The 23171-nt window shown below is 48.7% G+C and overlaps 1 long non-coding RNA gene across 1 annotated transcript; it reads right to left on the reverse strand.

Annotated features, from left to right (window-relative positions):
* Positions 1-21104: 21104 nt before the first annotated feature.
* On the reverse strand, positions 21105-22923 carry LOC109760543 (uncharacterized). The gene is made up of 3 exons (XR_002232352.3): positions 22585-22923; positions 22274-22503; positions 21105-21407 (listed from the first exon to the last, which is right to left on the reverse strand). It is a non-coding gene; the product is annotated as an uncharacterized lncRNA (long non-coding RNA).
* Between the last annotated feature and the right edge of the window lie 248 nt (positions 22924-23171).

Genomic DNA, 23171 nt, shown 5'->3' on the forward strand with positions numbered 1-23171 from the left:
GGCCTTAAGGCCCATCTGGACCTAGGGTTTGCCCCCTCCCACTCTCCCATGCGCCTTGGGCCGTGGTGGGGGGGCGCACCAGCCCACCTGGGGCTGGTCCCCTCCCACACTTGGCCCACGCAGCCTTCTGGGGCTGGTGGCCCCACTTGGTGGACCCCCGGGACCCTCCCGGTGGTCCCGGTACATTACCGATATCAACCGAAACTTTTCCGGTGACCAAAACAGGACTTTCCATATATAAATCTTTACCTCCGGACCATTTCGGAACTCCTCGTGACGTCCGGGATCTCATCCGGGACTCCGAACAACATTCGGTAACGACGTACATACTTTCCCTATAACCCTAGCGTCATCGAACCTTAAGTGTGTAGACCCTACGGGTTCGGGAACCATGCAGACATGACCGAGACGTTCTCCGGTCAATAACCAACAGCGGGATCTGGATACCCATGTTGGCTCCCACATGTTCCACGATGATCTCGTTGGATGAACCACGGTGTCGAGGATTCAATCAATCCCGTATACAATTCCCTTTGTCTATCGGTATGTTACTTGCCCGAGATTCGATCGTCGGTATCCCGATACCTTGTTCAATCTCGTTACCGGCAAGTCTCTTTACTCGTTCCGTAACTCACATCATCCCGTGATCAACTCCTTGGTCACATTGTGCACATTATGATGATGTCCTACCGAGTGGGCCCAGAGATACCTCTCCGTTTACACGGAGTGACAAATCCCAGTCTCGATTCGTGCCAACCCAACAGACACTTTCGGAGATACCTGTAGTGCACCTTTATAGCCACCCAGTTACGTTGTGACATTTGGTACACCCAAAGCATTCCTACGGTATCCGGGAGTTGCACAATCTCATGGTCTAAGGAAATGATACTTGACATTAGAAAAGCTCTGAGCAAACGAACTACACGATCTTGTGCTAGGCTTAGGATTAGGTCTTGTCCATCACATCATTCTCCTAATGATGTGATCCCGTTATCAACGACATCCAATGTCCATGGTCAGGAAACCGTAACCATCTATTGATCAACGAGCTAGTCAACTAGAGGCTTACTAGGGACATGGTGTTGTCTATGTATCCACACACGTATCTGAGTTTCCTATCAATACAATTCTAGCATGGATAATAAACGATTATCATGAACAAGGAAATATAATAGTAACCTATTTATTATTGCCTCTAGGGCATATTTCCAACAAACACATGCTAATCAAAGAATGGAAAAAAGTATGGACAGTCGTAAGGAGGTTCTTGGAATCAAAAGGAAGCGAAGCGCAAGAATTGGAGACAGGATGATCTCCGTTCTCCATACTGATCTCCTTTCTCCATAATGGAGAATCAGGGCCTATATTGTTTTATGCTATTTTACCTTAAAGAGGGTATTTAGGTCCTACCTAATACTGATGATCATGTGCTAAGAACAGTTAAGTTGGGTTGGTTCGAAGGATGATGATCGTATGACTTGTTATTAATAACGAGTAGAAGTTTATGATGATGATTAGTAGGACTTGTTATTATGATGATGCATGATACGAGCATGAAGAGTTTTTATATATTAGTGGGTGAAATGAACAAGGATTGGATTGAAGTGAAGGCAACATGTGGTACATGTCGAAAGTAGTACTAATCCAAACTTGATCAAGTTAGGATTAGTATTACTTTCGACATGCACCACACGTTGCCTTCACTTCAATCTAAGCCATGTTTAGGCATAGCAGTAGCGTTGGTAAACCAAGCACGGAGATAAGAAATGACACTTCTCTCTATTAGCTAACTAACACCCCAAATTAACCCCCCAAAACCCCCTAAACCACCCTCTTAAAAAAACCTCAGCTCCTGCCAGCTGCTGACGCGTGGATGCCTTTTGGTCCCGGTTGGTGCTACCAACCGAGAGCAAAGGCCCTCTTGTCTGGCTCGCCGCAGCGGCCATGTGGAGGCCCATCTGTCCCGGTTGGTGTAAGAACCGGGACTAAAGGTATAGGGCTTTAGTACCGACCCTTTAGTCCCGGTTCCCCAACCGGGACAAATGGGCCCTACGAACCGGGACAAATGGCCCTTTTTCTACTAGTGTCTAGAAAAACGGCGGGATCCACCCATTTGCCTTACAAAACGGTAAAATCCAAACAAAAGAGACGTCCGTATGGAGTAGTCATGCGTTGAAGTTGGCCTTAGCTGTACCTGTACCCCTCTCTGAATCTATCTTCCTCCTCCCCAAGTTATGTCTTGATACTAATTAAACTAGGATAGGTATTTAGTCATCTTATTCTATTTTCGCCGGTTGTGGCATTACTTCTTATTTCAGCTGTGTTTGAGCTTGTTCTTGATCACAAACACTTTGGACACTTGGCTTAATAAAGGAGCTGCATGCATCACTCTGATGCAGAGGCCGGAGGTAATCCTCCTTTTCTAAAAAAACCTATTAAACTAGTATGTGCGAAGAGAAATATATAGCAAGGACCTAATACAATGGCGAGCTTCTGCAGGTGGAGTAGTGGTTTTGCTGCCAACTGGCAGCTCTCGGCTTCATCGGCGACAGACTTCACGACCCCTCCATGGTACATCGCGCCCATCAGGTGAAAGGGAGAGGAGGAGCATGGGAGGGCATCTCGCACCCGGTTATAGCAGATGGAGGGGAGGAGCAGGGGAGGGGGCGGCTACCTGCGGCGGTAGGCAAACACGTGGAAGGAACGTGTGTTGGGTTGAGGAGAGGATAGAACGTGTGTTGGATTTTCTCGATAAGAGAGAGGTAAAGCGGTGGCTAGCTGTTGGCTTTGCACGTGCTCTCTACGTGGAAGCTAAACAGCAGGACCACATGCACGATAGAAAACGGAACCACACTGGCCAACAAAACCCTAGAAGACCCAATTGATAGGAAAATAACCGGCAAGCTTTAGTAAATCCACATTTTTCATCGAGTTGGTTGGTTTTTGTCACGACCGGTTTTTCAATAATATAATTATTGAGAGACCAATCCCTTTTACGGACCAGTAAGAGGGAATTCCTTCTCACTGATAGACAATATCATGGTCACAGAAGAAAAATACCAGGAGTACTGAATATAATACAAGGTTGAGCGGAGACTGCCCAACAATTTATTACAAGCACGCCGATAAAACAAGACGGCGGATAGGGTGGCATACTACTAACTCACGATAATAACGGTGGTGGAAATATCACCGCGAAGCGAGTGATATGACTCCTGAAGACTACAGCTCTTCGAGCGTCGGAGTGAGGCTCGAGGAGACTTATTGCGGGTGGCGGAAGCGTATATAATACAAGTGACAAATATCCGGGATCGCGCAGGACTGACTGGGACTCCTCTAGGCGTCGGACGCGCTATCAAACTCTTCATCCAAGAGATCGCCCTCGTCAACATCTGGCCAAATCAACAAGCCAGGTGAGTACTATGAAAGTACTCGCAAGACAGTTCGGACATAAGATATAACAAATGTAAACATGAAGCATATGAACAATTTATCCAGTGCGATCAGACATAGAGATAATAAATACTGGGTGCCAAGCGAGGGTCTGAATGACGCCTCGAGCGGAAACTGCAGAATAGTAATGCTGGTGCCAAACGAGGGTCTGAATGACTCCTCGAGAGGAAACTGCGAGAATAATAATGCTGGTGCCAAACGAGGGTCTGAATGACTCCTCGAGAGGAAAATGCAAGAATAATAATAATGCCACAGTCGGACGTCTGAGCGACATCACATAAAGGGCTTATAAAAGAAAATAAAAAACGAACATGCCACAGTCGGACGTCTGAGCGACATCACATAAAGGGCTTATATATAATGTAAGAAACAAAAACACGCCATAGTCGGACGTCTGCGCGACGTCACATAAAGGGCTTATATTGAATCTCAATAATACAATAGTCCGGGAACATAAATTATCACAAGTACGAGACAAATATAAAGTTAGTCCATCCACAGAAATAATAATTTAACTGGATTTACCACTTGAGCTTGTTCACCGGGGACATGTTTCTCAAGCGGATAGATATGGATATACTGATCTCACTACTTGATCATGGATATGATGATTTGGAAGGAATTGACTCTGCAGAGTTTGTACTTAACCATAGCCAACGGATTTCAGTAGTCACAGGGACTAGTTCCGTCTACGGTGTTTTAGAAGAAACACGTCTAACCAGTACACACCCAATTCAACCTTTCGAAGCCAGGGATCACCCTCGGCAACGTTCAAGAAAAACCTTGAGACGGGGAGGCTACAACCTCGCGTAGCATGGGATCAAATTTCTATACGCGCGCTCTAAGGGGGTGCCCCCTCTCGGTCCCAACCGGAAACACCCATGCCCCCTGACCGGATGACTGGCTTTAATCCTGGGCCAAGGTACCATCATCCCGGCCTCTCTGTTTGGTGTGTACACGGAAAGAGGTTACCAACTTACTAAACCGCATCCTGGCAAGTGAAACATGTGGTAGCACGGAAAGGGGAAAGGACGATAACGTGACTCCGTCCACGTTAACGTCAGAAATAGTCGGATGACGCAAGGCTGGTATGCTACAACAGTACCACCTTGCTGCCCTTCATGTCACCACATGATTAGGCCATCTCTCATCAGAGATCATCACAACTATGTAACATGCAGGGGAAAAGAACGATAACGTGACTCCGTCCACGTTAACGTCGGAGAAAGTCGGATGACGCAAGGCTGGTATGCTACAACAGTACCACCTTGCTGCCCTTCATGTCACCACATGATTAGGCCACCTCTCATCAGAGATCATCACAACTTTAGAACATGCGGGAAGTTGCCTTACAAGCAACGAGGTATTTACCGACACTCATATGCCACGCACAAACCTTCAAGCAAACATGCAAAACACTTATCATATCAAATGTTCAAACATGCTTGCCTGGTTCGGAGAAGTCGGAGTCTAGCTCGGCGAAGTTCGCGGCTCCGTCACCTCTTCTGGAACCTACGGCAATCACGAAAACGGGCACTAACGTGAAAACCAACGTGTGCACAGAAACTTTTCCAAATATTTTTCAAATAAATCCCATAAAAAACTAGACAAAATTTGGAGATTGTCAGAACAAGAATCACTCAAAAATCCCTTTTTATTAAAAAGTTATAAAGGTTTCTGTCCAGGGACTTATCTGTAATGAAATAGAAAAGTTCCAGGGTTTAAACTGAGAAACGAGAAAACGCTTCAGAAAGAAATGAGCTAGCTAAAGGAAGAAAACGTATTTTGCCCGAAGACGCCAATAGAAAACGGTTCGCGAAACAATAGACCAGAGGTTGACATGCGGGGTCCACATGTCAGGTTTGAAAAGCTCGCCGGCGCCCGAAGACTGCGGTGGACGCTGGCGTCGAACCACGGCGAGTTAGGAGGATCGGAGGGTACCAAGAGCTTCAGCGTCTTCTTCCGCGTCGGTGGGTGGTGGACTCGACCAACGGGGAGCACTACGTCGACGGCGACACTATCTCCGGCGGACGGCGGCTCGGGTGATGATGGGGAACTCCGGTGGAGGGCTGCAAACTTCGAATTGAAGCGCGGGTCAGAATGAGAGGTGCATAGTGAAGCTACTGGCAAGAGAAGGGAGGCGGAGGTGCAAACACGGGGGCGAATCGAGCTGGATCCCGTGGCGGGTCGCGGCGGCCGGAGTCGAGGAAGGAGACCTCCTCAGGGCTCTTCCAGTGGCTAGGCGTGCTCTAGGTGGAGTGCAGGGATGGTGGGTGCTCGAGTTGAAGCTCGGGGCCTCTATTTATAGGCGGATCGACGGGGTGGCCGTGAACGGAGAATCTCCGGCGAGCGATTACGGCGATGCAGTGGATTGGCAGGAGGTTTGAGTGGCCGGGCAGCATCAGTGGAGGTTACTGGAGTCATTCCACAGCTAAACGGAGTTGGTCTTGGCGTAATGGCGTCGGTCCACGGTGAGGTGACCGCACGGGCTCGACGGCGGCAGAGAGCGCGCTCCGCGCCCTGCGGTTCACGACGAGAGCGGCAGTGTGTTCGGGGGAGTGGAAGGCCACACGGCGAGCTCCGGTGGCTTGGGCGGCGCTGGGTGGCGCCGTCAGCGCCGTGCCTCCCGCTGGCGGCCGCAAAGCCGCCGCTGGCGTCGGTCACGGGGCGGCGCACCTTCTGCTGCTCGTCGCCGACGTCCGCAAGGTGCCAGGCGTTCGTGCGGTGCAGGGACAAGGGGGAGGGGATGAGGAGCAAGGCGACACAGTGGCACTGGCGAGATCGACAACCATCTCTGAAGAAAACGACAGTAAGCCACTGAACTGATCTCTGAATTTTCTGAACCTGAATTTGACAATGCACTTCAGGTGCTCGACAGAATGATTTGGCTATGAGATAAATTTTTCTGGAGCTGTAACTTGGTGAGGTGACCACTCAATGCACCCAGAGGCTGCCTGATTTTACTTGGAATTTTTGGAAAAGGATTTGAATGAATTTCACCAAATTTGACAAATCTGGTCCAAACTTGCAGCAAGTGTAGTTTGAAAAAATTGAACTGAAGGCCAGTGGATCTTCATGGATCTTGGTTGAGGGTTCAAAGGACTAGGAGGGGAAAAAGGTTTGGGGGCAAAAATCAAAACAGAAAGTAGAGTTCCTTTGTATCACCAATGGATAGAATAGGAGACAGAAATTTATTTGAATAAGATTTAGATGGAAAATAAACATAGGGGAGGTTCAACTTGCTGGATTTGATGCCAAACATGATCCAAAGATGAGGGGAGGGTTAGGAGAGAGTATTTGCACTAAGGCCATGGCAAGAGGGAAATGTTGAAAGTGGTAGAGGATTATTCCAAAAGCCATAGTGCAAATTTCAAAGAGATTATCAAAAGGCATTTTCCCAAGTGAAAAGTATTTTGTCTTGAGTCCAAATGAAAAGCAAGAACCTCCAAGACCAATAGACAGATCTTGGGTGAATCCAAATAAAACTTTTGCCATAAAAAAAATATTTGAAAGGGAGGGTTCTTTTGAAAAAAAAAATTGAAATCACCTCCCTCAATTCAAATAAAAATCTTTTGAAAAAATCCAAATAAAAACTTGGGTGTCACAACACCTACCCCCTTAGGAAAAATCTCATCCTCGAGATTTCTGCTGATCCTCAAATAGATATGGATACTCCGCTCGGAGAAAATCTTCCCTTTCCCACGTAGCTTCTTCCTCAGTGTGGTTGCTCCACTGAACTTTGAAAAACTTTGTCGTTTTCTGATGGGTCCTCCGTTCAGACTCTTCCAATATTTTCACTGGCCTCTCTCTGTAGGTGAGATCTGGTTGCATATCAATGTTCTCATGAGGTACATGCTTATCCGGGTTACTCACACATTTCCTCAACTGTGAGACGTGAAATACGTCATGGACATCTGACAGTTCCTTGGGTAGGTCTAGTTGGTAGGCTACCGTGCCTCTTCGTGCCTTTACACAAAATGGTCCGATAAATCTTGGGGCTAGCTTCCCTTTAATTTTGAACCGTTGTAGACCCCTCATAGGAGATACTCGGAGGTATACGGAGTCACCGGGTTCAAAGCTGACCTCACGATGCTTCTGATCATAGTAGCTCTTTTGCCGGCTCTGAGCTGTCTTGAGTCTGTCCCTGATTTGTTTAACTTTCTCCTCGGCCTCTTTAAGCATGTCTGGGCCGAAGATACGGTTGTTACCTGTTTCTGACCAATTCAGTGGGGTACGGCACCTTCGTCCGTACAATGCTTCAAAGGGTGCCATTTGCAGGCTGGCTTGGTAACTGTTGTTGTAAGCAAATTCGGCATACGGCAAACTCTCTTCCCAACTGGATCCATAGGTGAGCACACAGGCTCTTAGCATATCCTCTAGGATTTGGTTTACACGTTCCGTTTGTCCATCAGTCTGAGGGTGGTATGCTGTACTGAAAGCTAGTTGCGTGCCCAGGGCTTGTTGTAGGTGATCCCAAAATTTTGAGACGAATTGGGTGCCTCGGTCTGATATTATAATCTTTGGGACTCCGTGCAAGCAAACTATACAGGAGAGATAAAGTTTGGCCAGTCTTTGTGTGGAGTAGGTTGTCTTCACGGGAATGAAATGAGCAACCTTGGTTAGTCGGTCCGTGATGACCCATATGGCGTCATTCCCACGTTGTGGTCGGGGTAGTCCGACGATGAAATCCATTCCTATTTCATCCCATTTCCACTCCGGTATCCTGTTTGGCTGGAGTAGCCCTGCTGGCTTTTGATGCTCGGCCTTGATGCGCTGACATGGATCGCAACAAGCAATAAATGTGGCTATATCTCTTTTCATACCGTGCCACCAAAATCTTTCCTGAATGTCCTTGTACATTTTGGTTCCCCCAGGATGGATCGAGTATGGAACGGTGTGGCTTTCGGTTAAGATTTGTTGCTTGAGTTCCTCAATGTTAGGTACGCAAAGTCTATCACCGTACCATAAAGTTCCTTCACTGTCGGTGACGAACTCTGAAGCCTTACCAAGGTTCATTTTCTTCTTTATGCCTTCGATGCTGGGATGTCCCTGTTGAGCCTTCTTGATTTGTTCCACCAGGGTGGGTTGTATCTCCAGTTTTGACACGGTGCCATCAGAAACTAACATCACGTTGAGCCTAGCGATCTCTTGCTGAAACTCAGGCCTCAAGTTTTGCGGACCGTCATTGTCCGGGCTGGGGTTTCGACTAAGGGCATCGGCCACTACATTTGCTTTCCCTGGGTGGTAGTGAATACCGACATCATAGTCCTTGACCAGTTCCAACCAGCGTCGTTGGCGTAAATTTAGCTCTGGCTGGGTGAAGATATATTTGAGGCTCTTATGGTCCGTGTATATTTCACAGCGATTCCCCAACAGAAAGTGCCTCCACTCCTTGAGTGCAGGTATAACTGCTGCTAGCTCCAAGTCATGTGTTGGGTAATTTTCCTCATGTTTTCGCAGCTGCCGTGAGGCATATGCGACTACTTTGCCATCCTGCATTAGTACACATCCGAGACCTTTTCGGGACGCGTCACAATACACTTCAAAGCTTTTGTGAATGTCTGGCACAGTTAATACCGGTGCGGTTGTCAGCTTCTTCTTTAGTTCTTGGAAGCTCTGCTCGCATGCTTCCGTCCATGCAAATTTCTTGTCCTTCTTGAGCAACTGTGTCATAGGTTTTGCCACAGTGGAGAATCCTTCAATAAATCTTCTGTAATATCCGGCCATTCCTAGGAAACTCCGCACATCTGTAACGTTGGCGGGTGGCTTCCAGTCCAGTATGGCCTTGACTTTTTCTGGGTCTACGGCCACGCCTTCTTGGTTCAGTATATGGCCTAAGAAACCAACTTGTCTTAGCCAAAATTCGCACTTGCTAAATTTGGCGTACAACCGATGTTTCCTCAATTCTCCCAAAACGATTCTGAGGTGCTCAGCATGCTCTTCTGGTGTCCTTGAGTAAACCAGAATATCGTCAATGAATACCACAACAAATTTCTCCATGAATTTCATGAACACTTTGTTCATGAGGTGGACGAAATATGCGGGGGCCTTCGTTAGTCCAAAAGGCATCACTGTAAACTCGTATAACCCATATCTGGAAGTGAATGCTGTCTTGGGGATATCTTCTGTCCGTACTTTCAATTGGTGATATCCCGATCTCAAATCAATCTTTGAGAATACCTTGGCTTGTGCGAGCTGGTCAAACAAATCATTTATCCGTGGCATCGGATATTTGTTTTTGATGGTGACCATATTGAGGGCTCGATAGTCTATACACAGTCTCAGTGTCCCATCCTTTTTCTTGGCGAACAACACAGGCGAGCCCCAAGGTGAGGAGCTGGCTCGAATAAATCCTTTGTCCAATAATTCTTTTATCTGCTTCTTCAACTCCACCAATTCTGAAGGTGCCATTCTATAAGGCTTCTTATAGATGGGAGCGGTGCCAGGTGCTAGTTCGATGCTGAATTCTATCTCTCGGTCTGGTGGCATGCCTGGTAGTTCTTCAGGGAACACATCAGGAAATTCGCATACCACTGGAACTTTTCTCAGTTCTGCAAAGTCCATTTTGTTCAGTTTTGGTTGCTGTGATCGTGGCCTTTCTTGAGTGGAAACTCTTATTGTCTTGCCGTGATGGTGAGTGAGAATCACTGTCCGATTGAAACAGTCGATGAATCCTTTGTTGGTGGTCAACCAGTCCATCCCTAAAATGACATCCAGTCCTTTACTCTCCGACACGATGAGATTCGCGTGGAATTGTAGTCCTTCGAACTCAATGACCACTCCTCGGCAGTAACCCTGAGCGATTTGCTTATTTCCGGGGGACTTGATGATCATAGATTTTTCCAAGGGAAGTATCGGAAAACCATGTTGCAAAACAAAACCCTTCGAAACGAACGAATGGGAAGCTCCAGAATCAAACAAAACCGTGGCAGGTACTGTGTTGACCGGGAACGTACCGAGCACGATGTCTGGGGCATTCTGCGCCTCTTCCCTGGTCACATGGTTCAGGTGACCCTTCCTGTGGTTGTTGTTGGGGTTGAAATTTTTGCGCTTGGGGGCTGGAGTGTTTCCACCATTGTTTGGCTTGGGTGCCGAGTTCTTTTGCTTTGGGCACTGTTTAGCATAATGCCCTTCTTGACCACAAGTATAGCAGGTGACCCCTGGACGGTACGTGTACTCCTTGTCCCTGGCATGAAACTGTCCGATGGGCCTTGGTTCAGTAGTCGTGGATCTCCTTGTGTCTGTCCGTGGAACCTCAGTCCTGCTTCGGTGGTTGCGAGCAAGAGTCGTCTTGTCCCTCTTTCGCTTACGGATATCTTCCAGACTACGGCGCTCATTCTCCAAGGTAATGGCCTTGTCCACCAGAGTCTTAAAATCCGGAAAGGTGTGTACAATCAGTTGGCATCTTAGTGCTGGTGCCAGGCCGTCCAGGAATTTTTCCATCTTCTTGCTTTCTGTCATGTGCTCGTCGTAGGCATAACGAGACAGCTGGGTAAACTGACCATTGTATTCTGTTACTGACATGCCTCTCTGCTTCAGGTCATCGAACTCTCTCTTCTTGATCTTTAGGATGCTCCTGGGGATGTGTGCCCCACGGAAGCCTTCCTTGAACTCTTCCCAGGTGATGTTGTGTTCACGGGGGTGCATGTGTAGGAAATTTTCCCACCATGCTGCAGCTACTCCAGTAAGATAGTGTGGTGCGTAAAGCACCTTCTCATGATCTGAGCACTGAGCAATAATCAGTTTCCTTTCAATGTCACGAAGCCAATCATCGGCTTCCAGCGGCCTATCGGTGTGAGCAAAAGTTGAGGGGTGAGTCTTCTGTAACTCAGATAACTTGGAATGCTGTTGATAGGGTTCACGGTGGATTCCCATGTTGATGACATGATTCATCATCTCTTGGTGTTGTTGCTGGCTTTGCTCGAAGAGACGGCATACTTGAGACAGGGCTGCTTCGCTGTCGTGTTGACTGGACTGACCCTGAGTGAAATTGTTGCTAGTCTGCGTACCGTAAACCTCTTCTGGCTGATTGGGCATGGAGCGAGTCCACGAGCGAGACATTTTTCCAGTCTGGGGTATTATTGTGCAAAACCCATGAGAAAAACTGTGCAGCACAAGGAAAATCTTGCAAAGGCAACGAATTTAAAGGATCTCAAGGTTTTCAAGAAAACATAAGCGGTTTTGCATGGAGAAGAACTTCTTAACACAAATCTTACACGCGAAATACAAACACATGATACAGCACTCAGGATGCGCGTACACATCCTGACATGTTATTTAGACTAGCGTACTACTCCGGAAGGCAGCAAACACACCAATACAAACTAGCGTACAGATAAAACAGCACATCAAACAAGCAGGCATAACGCGCGGCTACTCGATGCTCTCAGTCGGAGATGGTGAAGATTTCCTTTCCCTTGCCGATGGCAAGACTCAGCGGTCCAGGAGAATCCACCTCCACCTCCTCTCTAGCTGGCTCCTGGCGCGTAACGCTACGCTGCGCTGACGGTGCGGGAGCGACGGGCGGCAGAGCGGGTGCGGCAGGCGGTGCGGCTCTGACTAGAGTAGGAGCGATGACTCGGTCGAACTCCTCAGTGGTAGGCAGACGGCGAGCAGTGGCCAAAACGGCCGGTGCATACGAGGCTGAAGACGAGACGAATGTCAGAGGCGGCGCCGTGTGGAGAAGCTCCTTCCTGCTGGCAGGACCGCCCCGGACTGAGTCCATGCGGGCAGCCACAAGATCGTCCACGAGGTTGTCGAAAGACTCCTCCAGAGCCTTGAGATACTCCACAACCATCTCGATGGCTTCATCTCGCTCTCCCCGATGGCAGGCGAATGCATAGTGACTGGTGTATGGCACATGGCATGGGAGGTAGCGGTAGCGACGAGTCTTCATCGTAGGAAGGATGTCCCGAAGGCGAGCTATCGCCTCACGGGCAGCCATCTGCATGGCATGCCTCTCCGTAGGCATGGCTCTTCCCACAAAACGGAAGTGGCGAGCAGCAGAACGTCCTCCCTTGAATTGCACCACAGCTTGGTGCATAGACACGTCGTCACTGAGCTTGTGCTGATAGAGTGTGAACTCCGGGCGAGCTGCTGGCCCGATCGCGAGCTTGGTGATGGAGACGAGGAGCTTGACAAAACCCTCGGGCACGTTCGTGAACACTCGATTCTCACAGCTGCTGCCAGCCATCTACAAAAGTAGGCAAAAATTCTGAGTAGTCATGTCATAAATTTATGATGACCAACAGAAAATAGCTACAATTGCAAAAAGCTGAAAAAGCACAAAAAAGGACGCTAATAACCGATTAGCGATCGCACCTAGTGGCTTCCTACAGTCAGCCTGGCTCTGGTACCAAGCTCGTCACGACCGGTTTTTCAGTAATATAATTATTGAGAGACCAATCCCTTTTACGGACCAGTAAGGAAGAATTCCTTCTCACTGGTAGACAATATCATGGTCACAGAAGAAAAATACCAGGAGTACTGAATATAATACAAGGTTGAGCGGAGACTTCCCAACAATTTATTACAAGCACGCCGATAAAACAAGACGGCGGATAGGGTGGCATACTACTAACTCACGATAATAACGGTGGTGGAAATATCACCGCGAAGCGAGTGATATGACTCCTGAAGACTACAGCTCTTCGAGCGTCGGAGTGAGGCTCGAGGAGACTTATTGCGGGTGGCGGAAGCGTATATAATACAAGTGACCAATATCCGGGATCGCGCAGGACTGACTGGGACTCCTCTAGGCGTCGGACGCGCTATCAAACTCTTCATCCAAGAGATCGCCCTCGTCAACATCTTGCCAAATCAACAAGCCAGGTGAGTACTATGAAAGTACTCGCAAGACAGTTCGGACATAAGATATAACAAATGTAAACATGAAGCATATGAACAATTTATCCAGTGCGATCAGACATAGAGATAATAAATACTGGGTGCCAAGCGAGGGTCTGAATGACGCCTCGAGCGGAAACTGCAGAATAGTAATGCTGGTGCCAAACGAGGGTCTGAATGACTCCTCGAGAGGAAACTGCGAGAATAATAATGCTGGTGCCAAACGAGGGTCTGAATGACTCCTCGAGAGGAAAATGCAAGAATAATAATAATGCCACAGTCGGACGTCTGAGCGACATCACATAAAGGGCTTATAACAGAAAATAAAAGACGAACATGCCAGAGTCGGACGTGTGAGCGACATCTCATAAAGGGCTTATATATAATGTAAGAAACAAAAACACGCCACAGTCGGACGTCTGCGCGATGTCACATAAAGGGCTTATATTGAATCTCAATAATACAATAGTCCGGGAACATAAATTATCACAAGTACGAGACAAATATAAAGTTAGTCCATCCACAGGAATAATAATTTAACTGGATTTACCACTTGAGCTTGTTCACCGGGGACATGTTTCTCAAGCGGATAGATATGGATATACTGATCTCACTACTTGATCATGGATACAATGATTTGGAAGGAATTGACTCTGCAGAGTTTGTACTTAACCACAGCCAACGGATTTCAGTAGTCACAGGGACTAGTTCCGTCTACGGTGTTTTAGAAGAAACACGTCTAACCAGTACACACCCAATTCAACCTTTCGAAGCCAGGGATCACCCTCGGCAACGTTCAAGAAAAACCTTGAGACGGGGAGGCTACAACCTCGCGTAGCATGGGATCAAATTTCTATACGCGCGCTCTAAGGGGGTGCCCCCCCTCTCGGTCCCAACCGGAAACACCCATGCCCCCTGACCGGATGACTGGCTTTAATCCTGGGCCAAGGTACCATCATCCCGGCCTCTCTGTTTGGTGTGTACACGGAAAGAGGTTACCAACTTACTAAACCGCATCCTGGCAAATGAAACATGTGGTAGCACGGAAAGGGGAAAGGACGATAACGTGACTCCGTCCACGTTAACGTCAGAAATAGTCGGATGACGCAAGGCTGGTATGCTACAACAGTACCACCTTGCTGCCCTTCATGTCACCACATGATTAGGCCATCTCTCATCAGAGATAATCACAACTATGTAACATGCAGGGAAAAAGAACGATAACGTGACTCCGTCCACGTTAACGTCAGAGAAAGTCGGATGACGCAAGGCTGCTATGCTACAACAGTACCACCTTGCTGCCCTTCATGTCACCACATGATTAGGCCATCTCTCATCAGAGATCATCACAACTATGTAACATGCAGGGGAAAAGAACGATAACGTGACTCCGTCCACGTTAACGTCGGAGAAAGTCGGATGACGCAAGGCTGGTATGCTACAACAGTACCACCTTGCTGCCCTTCATGTCACCACATGATTAGGCCACCTCTCATCAGAGATCATCACAACTTTAGAACATGCGGGAAGTTGCCTTACAAGCAACGAGGTATTTACCAACACTCATATGCCACGCACAAACCTTCAAGCAAACATGCAAAACACTTATCATATCAAATGTTCAAACATGCTTGCCTGGTTCGGAGAAGTCGGAGTCTAGCTCGGCGAAGTTCGCGGCTCCGTCACCTCTTCCGGAACCTACGGCAATCAAGAAAACGGGCACTAACGTGAAAACCAACGTGTGCACAGAAACTTTTCCAAATATCTTTCAAATAAATCCCATACAAAACTAGACAAAATTTGGAGATTGTCAGAACAAGAATCACTCAAAAATCCCTTTTTATTAAAAAGTTATAAAGGTTTCTGTCCAGGGACTTATCTGTAATGAAACAGAAAAGTTCCAGGGTTTAAACTAAGAAACCAGAAAACGCTTCGGAAAGAAATGCGCTAGCTAAAGGAAGAAAACGTATTTTGCCCGAAGGCGCCAACAGAAAACGGTTCGCGAAAGAATAGAACAGAGGTTGACATGCGGGGTCCACATGTCAGGTTTGAAAAGCTCGCCGGCGCCCGAAGACTGCGGTGGACGCCGGCGTCGAACCACGGCGAGTTAGGAGGATCGGAGGGTACAAAGAGCTTCAGCGTATTCTTCCGCGTCGGTGGGTGGTGAACTCGACCAACGGGGAGCACTACGTCGACGGCGACACTATCTCCGGCGGACGGCGGCTCGGGTGATGATGGGGAACTCCGGTGGAGGGCTGCAAACTTCGAATTGAAGCACGGGTCAGAAGGAGAGGTGCATAGTGAAGCTACTGGCAAGAGAAGGGAGGCGGAGGTGCACACACGGGGGCGAATCGAGCTGGATCCCGTGGCGGGTCGCGGCGGCCGGAGTCGAGGAAGGAGACCTCCTCAGGGCTCTTCCAGTGGCTGGGCGTGCTCTAGGTGGAGTGCAGGGATGGTGGGTGCTCGAGTTGAAGCTCGGGGCCTCTATTTATAGGCGGATCGACGGGGTGGCCGTGAACGGAGAATCTCCGGCGAGCGATTACGGCGGTGTAGTGGATTGGCAGGAGGTTTGAGTGGCCGGGCAGCATCAGTGGAGGTTACTGGAGTCATTCCACAGCTAAACGGAGTTGGTCTTGCCGTAATGGTGTCGGTCCACGGTGAGGTGACCGCACGGGCTCGACGGCGGCAGAGAGTGCGCTCCGCGCCCTGCGGTTCACGACGAGAGCGGCAGCGTGTTCGGGGGAGTGGAAGGCCACGCAGCGAGCTCCGGTGGCTTGGGCGGCGCTGGGTGGCGCCGTCAGCGCCGTGCCTCCCGCTGGCGGCCGCAAAGCCGCCGCTGGCGTCGGTCACGGGGCGGCGCACCTTCTGCTGCTCGTCGCCGACGTCCGCAAGGTGCCAGGCGTTCGTGCGGTGCAGGGACAAGGGGGAGGGGACGAGGAGCAAGGCGACACAGTGGCACTGGCGAGATCGACAACCATCTCTGAAGAAAACGAGAGTAAGCCACTGAACTGTTCTCTGAATTTTCTGAACCTGAATTTGACAATGCACTTCAGGTGCTCGACAGAATGATTTGGCTATGAGATAAATTTTTCTGGAGCTGTAACTTGGTGAGGTGACCACTCAATGCACCCAGAGGCTGCCTGATTTTACTTGGAATTTTTGGAAAAGGATTTGAATGAATTTCACCAAATTTGACAAATCTGGTCCAAACTTGCAGCAAGTGTAGTTTGAAAATTTTGAACTGAAGGCCAGTGGATCTTCATGGATCTTGGTTGAGGGTTCAAAGGACTAGGAGGGGAAAAAGGTTTGGGGGCAAAAATCAAAACAGAAAGTAGAGTTCCTTTGTAAATCACCAATGGATAGAATAGGAGACAGAAATTTATTTGAATAAGATTTAGATGGAAAATAAACATAGGGGAGGTTCAACTTGCTGGATTTGATGCCAAACATGATCCAAAGATGAGGGGAGGGTTAGGAGAGAGTATTTGCACTAAGGCCATGGCAAGAGGGAAATGTTGAAAGTGGTAGAGGATTATTCCAAAAGCCATAGTGCAAATTTCAAAGAGATTATCAAAAGGCATTTTCCCAAGTGAAAAGTATTTTGTCTTGAGTCCAAATGAAAAGCAAGAACCTCCAAGACCAATAGACAGATCTTGGGTGAATCCAAATAAAACTTTTGCCATAAAAAAATTATTTGAAAGGGAGGGTTCTTTAAAAAAAAAAAGAAATCACCTCCCTCAATTCAAATAAAAATCTTTTGAAAAATCCAAATAAAAACTTGGGTGTCACAACACCTACCCCCTTAGGAAAAATCTCGTCCTCGAGATTTCTGCTGATCCTCAAATAGATATGGATACTCCGCTCGGAGAAAATCTTCCCTTTCCCACGTAGCTTCTTCCTCAGTGTGGTTGCTCCACTGAACTTTGAAAAACTTTGTCGTTTTCTGACGGGTCCTCCGTTCAGACTCTTCCAATATTTTTACTGGCCTCTCTCTGTAGGTGAGATCTGGTTGCATATCAATGTTCTCATGAGGTACATGCTTATCCGGGTTACTCACACATTTCCTCAACCGTGAGACGTGAAATACGTCATGGACGTCTGACAGTTCCTTGGGTAGGTCTAGTTGGTAGGCTACCGTGCCTCTTCGTGCCTTTACACAAAATGGTCCGATAAATCTTGGGGCTAGCTTCCCTTTAATTTTGAACCGTTGTAGACCCCTCATAGGAGATACTCGGAGGTATACGGAATCACCGGGTTCAAAGCTGACCTCACGATGCTTCTGATCATAGTAGCTCTTTTGTCGGCTCTGAGCTGTCTTGAGTCTGTCCCTGATTTGTTTAACTTTCTCCTCGGCCTCTTTAAGCATGTCTGGGCCGAAGATACGGCTGTCACCTGTTTCTGACCAATTCAGTGGGGTACGGCACCTTCGTCCGTACAATGCTTAAAAGGGTGCCATTTGCAGGCTGGCTTGGTAACTGTTGTTGTATGCAAATTCGGCATACGGCAAACTCTCTTCCCAACTGGATCCATAGGTGAGCACACAGGCTCTTAGCATATCCTCTAGGATTTGGTTTACAAGTTCCATTTGTCCATCAGTCTGAGGGTGGTATGCTGTACTGAAATCTAGTTGCGTGCCCAGGGCTTGTTGTAGGTGATCCCAAAATTCCGTTTGTCCATCATCGTTTGTGTGGGTTTATGCTATGCTACACCCTTGTAGCTTGCAGTTTACACCTATTCTCCTTATTACAAACAATAGGTTTGGAAACCGGCTATCATCAGCGCAAAAATAAACACAATTTGTTTTTCCATCACTATGTTGTTTTCCTTCCACTTTCCTATAGCCATTCCTGTCATGTGAATGAACTGTACCGTTCTCCACTCACTACCAGAAAAACTTCGTTTGCCGACGGCCAAATCTATGCCGACGGCACCCGTCGGCATAAATGCCGCTATGCCGACGGCCAAGGGCAGGCCGTAGGCGTAGAAAAGCCGTCGGCATAAATACATATATGCCGACGGGGCCGTCGGCATATACGATGCCATCGGGACCGCTCGAGGTACGCCTACGGGGCCCGTCGGCATAGGAGCGGCCGTCGGCATAGCCCTTGCCGTCAGCGCTGACCGTTTGACGACGTTGAGCCTACGCCGACGGGTGGTAACGGCGGCCGTCGGCATACCCGTGCCAGCCCTATGCCGACGGTGTCGTCGGCATAGACCTGGCCCATACCCCTCTGCCACGTCATCGATCCGTGTGCTATGCCACGTCATCGATCCGTGGGACTGCACCTCCGTGTGTGCACAGATATGCCGACGGCCTAGCCGTCGGCATACATTTTTTTAGTTTTATTTTAAATTTCGCTTTATACTACCTAGGGCAAATATATGCCTACGGTATAGCCGTCGGCATAGGCCCCTCTGCCACGTCATCGATCCGTGCGCCATGCCACGTCATCGATCCGTGGGACTGCACCTCCGTGTGTGCACACGCTTCGCCGTCGGCATACTATTTTTTTATTTTTACTTTATTTTCTCATTTTTACTTTATTTTAGTTTTTGTTTTTGCATAAGATAATTATGCCTTATCTAATAAAACATACCCTGATTGTATATCGATTGCCCCCCGTTACGAACATCGTTATCGCCGTGTCACGGAGGGGAAACGGTCGACACGGAGGGAATTCTAGTTGGTGGGGGGATTCGGGGTGTAGCTATGTCACCGAAACATCGCACGGGTCCCGATGCATATGTGAAAGTGTTTAGGCATGCGTAGACGCCCGTCTTGGGGCTCCGCGGTGTGCCCCCCTGCACGCAAGGCAGTGCCGCCGTCACTTGGATGGGGGCACACCCCGGAGACGTGTGCCGCCTCTTCGGACATGCCACCACACCACCCCGCATGTATGAGGGCCCGGTGCGACGCTCGGGTGGCATTGCTACCCCCAGGGCCCCCGTCCCGCCTAACCCTGTAGCGACCACGGGATCTAGCCCTTTGACTTTGCACGGACGGGCTTTGAGCAGTGGACCTATCCACCCGGTTGTGGTAGGTCAGCCCATAGGAACACTTTGGAGCAACATCCGGGCCAGACCCACGGCAAGATCCCCTCCGTGTAGACCCGACGCGTCCGTTTCCCCCTACAAGTGCCGGCGGCGGCGCCGTCCGTGAGTGGGGGCACACCCGGGAGACGCGTGCCGCCTCTTGGGACATGCCACCACACCACCCCGCATTTATGAGGGCCCGGTGCGACGCTCGGGTGGCATTGCTACCCCCCAGGGCCCCCGTCCCGCCTAACCCTGTAGCGTTTGACTACGGGATCTAGCCCTTTGACTTTGCACGGACGGGCTTTGAGCAGTGGACCTATCCACCCGGTTGTGTTAGGTCAGTCCATAGGAACACTTTGGAGCAACATCCGGGCCAGACCCACGGCAAGATCCCCTCCGTGTAGACCCGACGCGCCCGATTCCCCCCTCCAGGTGCCGGCGGCGGCGCCGTCCGTGAGGGGGGCACACCCCGGAGACGCGTGCCGCCTCTTGGGACATGCCACCACACCACCCCGCATGTATGAGGGCCCGGTGCGACGCTCGGGTGGCATTGCTATCCCCCAGGGCCCCCGTCCCGCCTAACCCTGTAGCGTTTGACCACGGGATCTAGCCCTTTGACTTTGCACGGACGGGCTTTGAGCAGTGGACCTATCCACCCGGTTGTGGTAGGTCAGTCCATAGGAACACTTTGGAGCAACATCCGGGCCAGACCCACGGCAAGATCCCCTCCGTGTAGACCCGACGCGCCCGTTTCCCCCCTCCAGGTGCCGGCGGCGGCGCTGTCCGTGAGGGGGCACACCCCGGAGACGCGTGCCGCCTCTTCGGACATGGCACCACACCACCCCGCATGTATGAGGGCCCGGTGCGACGCTCGGGTGGCATTGCTACCCCCCAGGGCCCCCGTCCCGCCTAACCCTGTAGCGTTTGACCACGGGATCTAGCCCTTTGACTTTGCACGAACGGGCTTTGAGCAGTGGACCTATCCACCCGGTTGTGTTAGGTAAGCCCATAGGAACACTTAGGAGCAACATCCGGGCCAGACCCACAGCAAGATCCCCTCCGTGTAGACCCGACGCGTCCGTTTCCCCCCTCCAGGTGCCGGGTACCGGGTCCCATCACTACTAGATATCCCATTATAACCGAGGGTGCAATTACCCTCGATTATTTAAGCTCACCGTCGGGTAAAGTTATAACCGACTGTACACCGTCGGCCATCTCCCGTCGGCTATTCTTCGTCGGCCATTGCACTAATAACCGACGGTACCGTCGGATAATTGCATGGCCAACGGTTATAAAGCCGACGGTGAGCCGTCGACCATGTTGTGGCCAACACCCTACTCACATTACATGACGAAACTCATAGCCGAAGGTCCCCCGTCGGTTATTTAATTTCCGACGGTGCTTGCTTCCTGTCGCTTTTTGTAATAGCCAACGGTTTATTTGACCCATCGGGATAATTAATGACCAAGAGGAATGTCAAACTGTTGGTTAATATGATTACTAATGGTGGATACACCCCTTCGGGAATTCAACAACATCGTCAAATTAGGAAATCATCGACAATCTAAATCCCGGTCATTGGCTATTATTAACCTCTCACGAATTTCTTTCACCAAGTGGTGTTGCATAACATAAAAGTGTGATTCAGCATGAGAATATTTTTAATTGTTGGCCTTTCAAATACATACACAAACACACATGACCAAATAACATGTATTATATTTACCAAGACTTGTGACCAAGTGCATACGCATATATCATCAAAAGCCTAATGTCTTTCATCCAGAATACATAGATCGTAATGCCAAACAAAATACTCCATACAATGGTCCGAACAGTTTATATAACCTAAATTGTCGTAAATTTCGGAACTTCACTTTGTTGCACGACTATGCAGCTCATTCGACTCGTCACCATCATCTCTATAGTGATCATAATGCTCATCACTATATGGGTCAAAACGTTTATCGCTATATGTATCATCTCCTCGTGCCGTAGATATCATCCATGTTCTCATTAGCATCGTGATCATTCTCACGGTTCGGACTGCCTCCAATGTTGCTTCCCTCTCGCTAAGAATTGATAAGAGTAGTTGTCAAATTAGGAAATGAATGGAAAAGTTGAAACAGCATGTCAAAATTAATACATGGAAAGAAAAAAGAAACATTACTACATTTATATCCTTCTATTCTAAATGTTGACATAACTAAGCGAATATAAACTGAAGTAGCAGAAAATTGATATCTAGCATGCAAAGTAATTGAATGTATGGGAGCAAGATGTCACATGGAAAAGCAGATAATAAAAGAGGTAAATGAATGAAATGCCATCCCTAGCAGGAATACATAATGTGAACGGGAACCCTATACTCTTAGTGCCACAAGAAAACTGGCACCTAAGCGCAAGCTCCCTTACTATAGTATGGATGTTTGAAGTACATTTCTGATAGTCAAAGTACTGTTTAACTATGTTATATAGAATATTTGACATTACCATATAGGTTTCAACGCATGTGTCTACAGGTCAAGGATTTCCCGCAACTAAATCATAGATAATGTTATATTGTACAATAGTTGCAGGCTTCATAAATAATTTGACAGTGGCTGGCTAAAAAAGACAGCACAAATGCTAATGTACATCTTTGATATGACATTTACGTTTAGCAAGCTGATCCTGACGTTTAATTTTCTTCATATGTAGTTAAATCAAGCAATCTCCTAGTGTGCATCTCCAAGACTAAAAAAGGAAGGCCCGTAAATGTGAATGCTCTTACAAATCTAAGTACGGAGAACACATGCACATGCCAAACCTGAGCAAACAAAATGGCGGTACATTCTAGTAATATTTTCTGAGTTCAGAGGACAAAAATCATAAGTGACATTCACACAGACCCCTACAAGGGAATGTACGCCAGCTATGCACATCAAAAAATTCTTACCAAGATGGCACCACCGATGAGGCCACCATTGGCAGTCGTGCATTTGACATCATCTAGCTCATTATAGAGGAAGACAGAATTCTGGTCGTCCGGCTGCAGCTCGCCGATGACGCCGGAGACGGATGTCCAGGTTGTTGATGCGGGGGTGCGGACCTTGCGCAGTCCATCACCTCTGGCTCTAGTCAAACTCGAGGTCGGCTCCCGTGTGAGCTGCAAATAGTTCGTGCAACCTGAACATGAATACATAAAACATGAGAACGAGAGGAGGAGAGGAACTGGCCGGAGTTGCAACTTGCAAGAGAGGAACCGACCGAATCAGCGTGGCTATCTCTGCTTCCGCCCCAAGATGAGCTTCCACCGGATCTGATGGCCGAACACTGCTGCTGGTTCTCACCATTCTCAGGCCACCAGATCCCGTCTGGCCTCCGTACGGTTGTCGCCGCTGTTGGTGACGGTGGAGCTCAAGGCCGCCGGATCTACGGTAGGCCTGCGCCAGCTCCGGCCACACTTTCAGGGAGAGGTGGGCTAGTTAGGCGCCGGCTCTGGTTAGGTGCGGCAATGGCCGGGAGATCCTTGGAGAGAGGCGAGGGAGGTGAGAAATAGTGGATGGAACAGGAAAACGTGCAGGCGCCAGGCAGCGGTTCGGGAGGGGCGAGGGAAACGAGGAGGGTCGACCGCACGATCCGGAGAGGTGGGGAAAACTGGGAGGACCAACTAGTAAAAACTGGGAGGGAGTAGTCACGATTTCGCTCGCTCGTGTGGCCGACTTTAGAACATAAAAATAATATTTGTATATTCTTTTGAATCAAATTCATCTAAACAAAACTTTATATTTATATTATTAGGCTTATAACTTCAATTTTAACGTTTGAAACTTGCACATATTCTTATTTTTGCC

The sequence above is a fragment of the Aegilops tauschii genome, chromosome 7, assembly GCF_002575655.3.
Source record: "Aegilops tauschii subsp. strangulata cultivar AL8/78 chromosome 7, Aet v6.0, whole genome shotgun sequence".
Lineage (NCBI taxonomy): Eukaryota > Viridiplantae > Streptophyta > Magnoliopsida > Poales > Poaceae > Aegilops > Aegilops tauschii.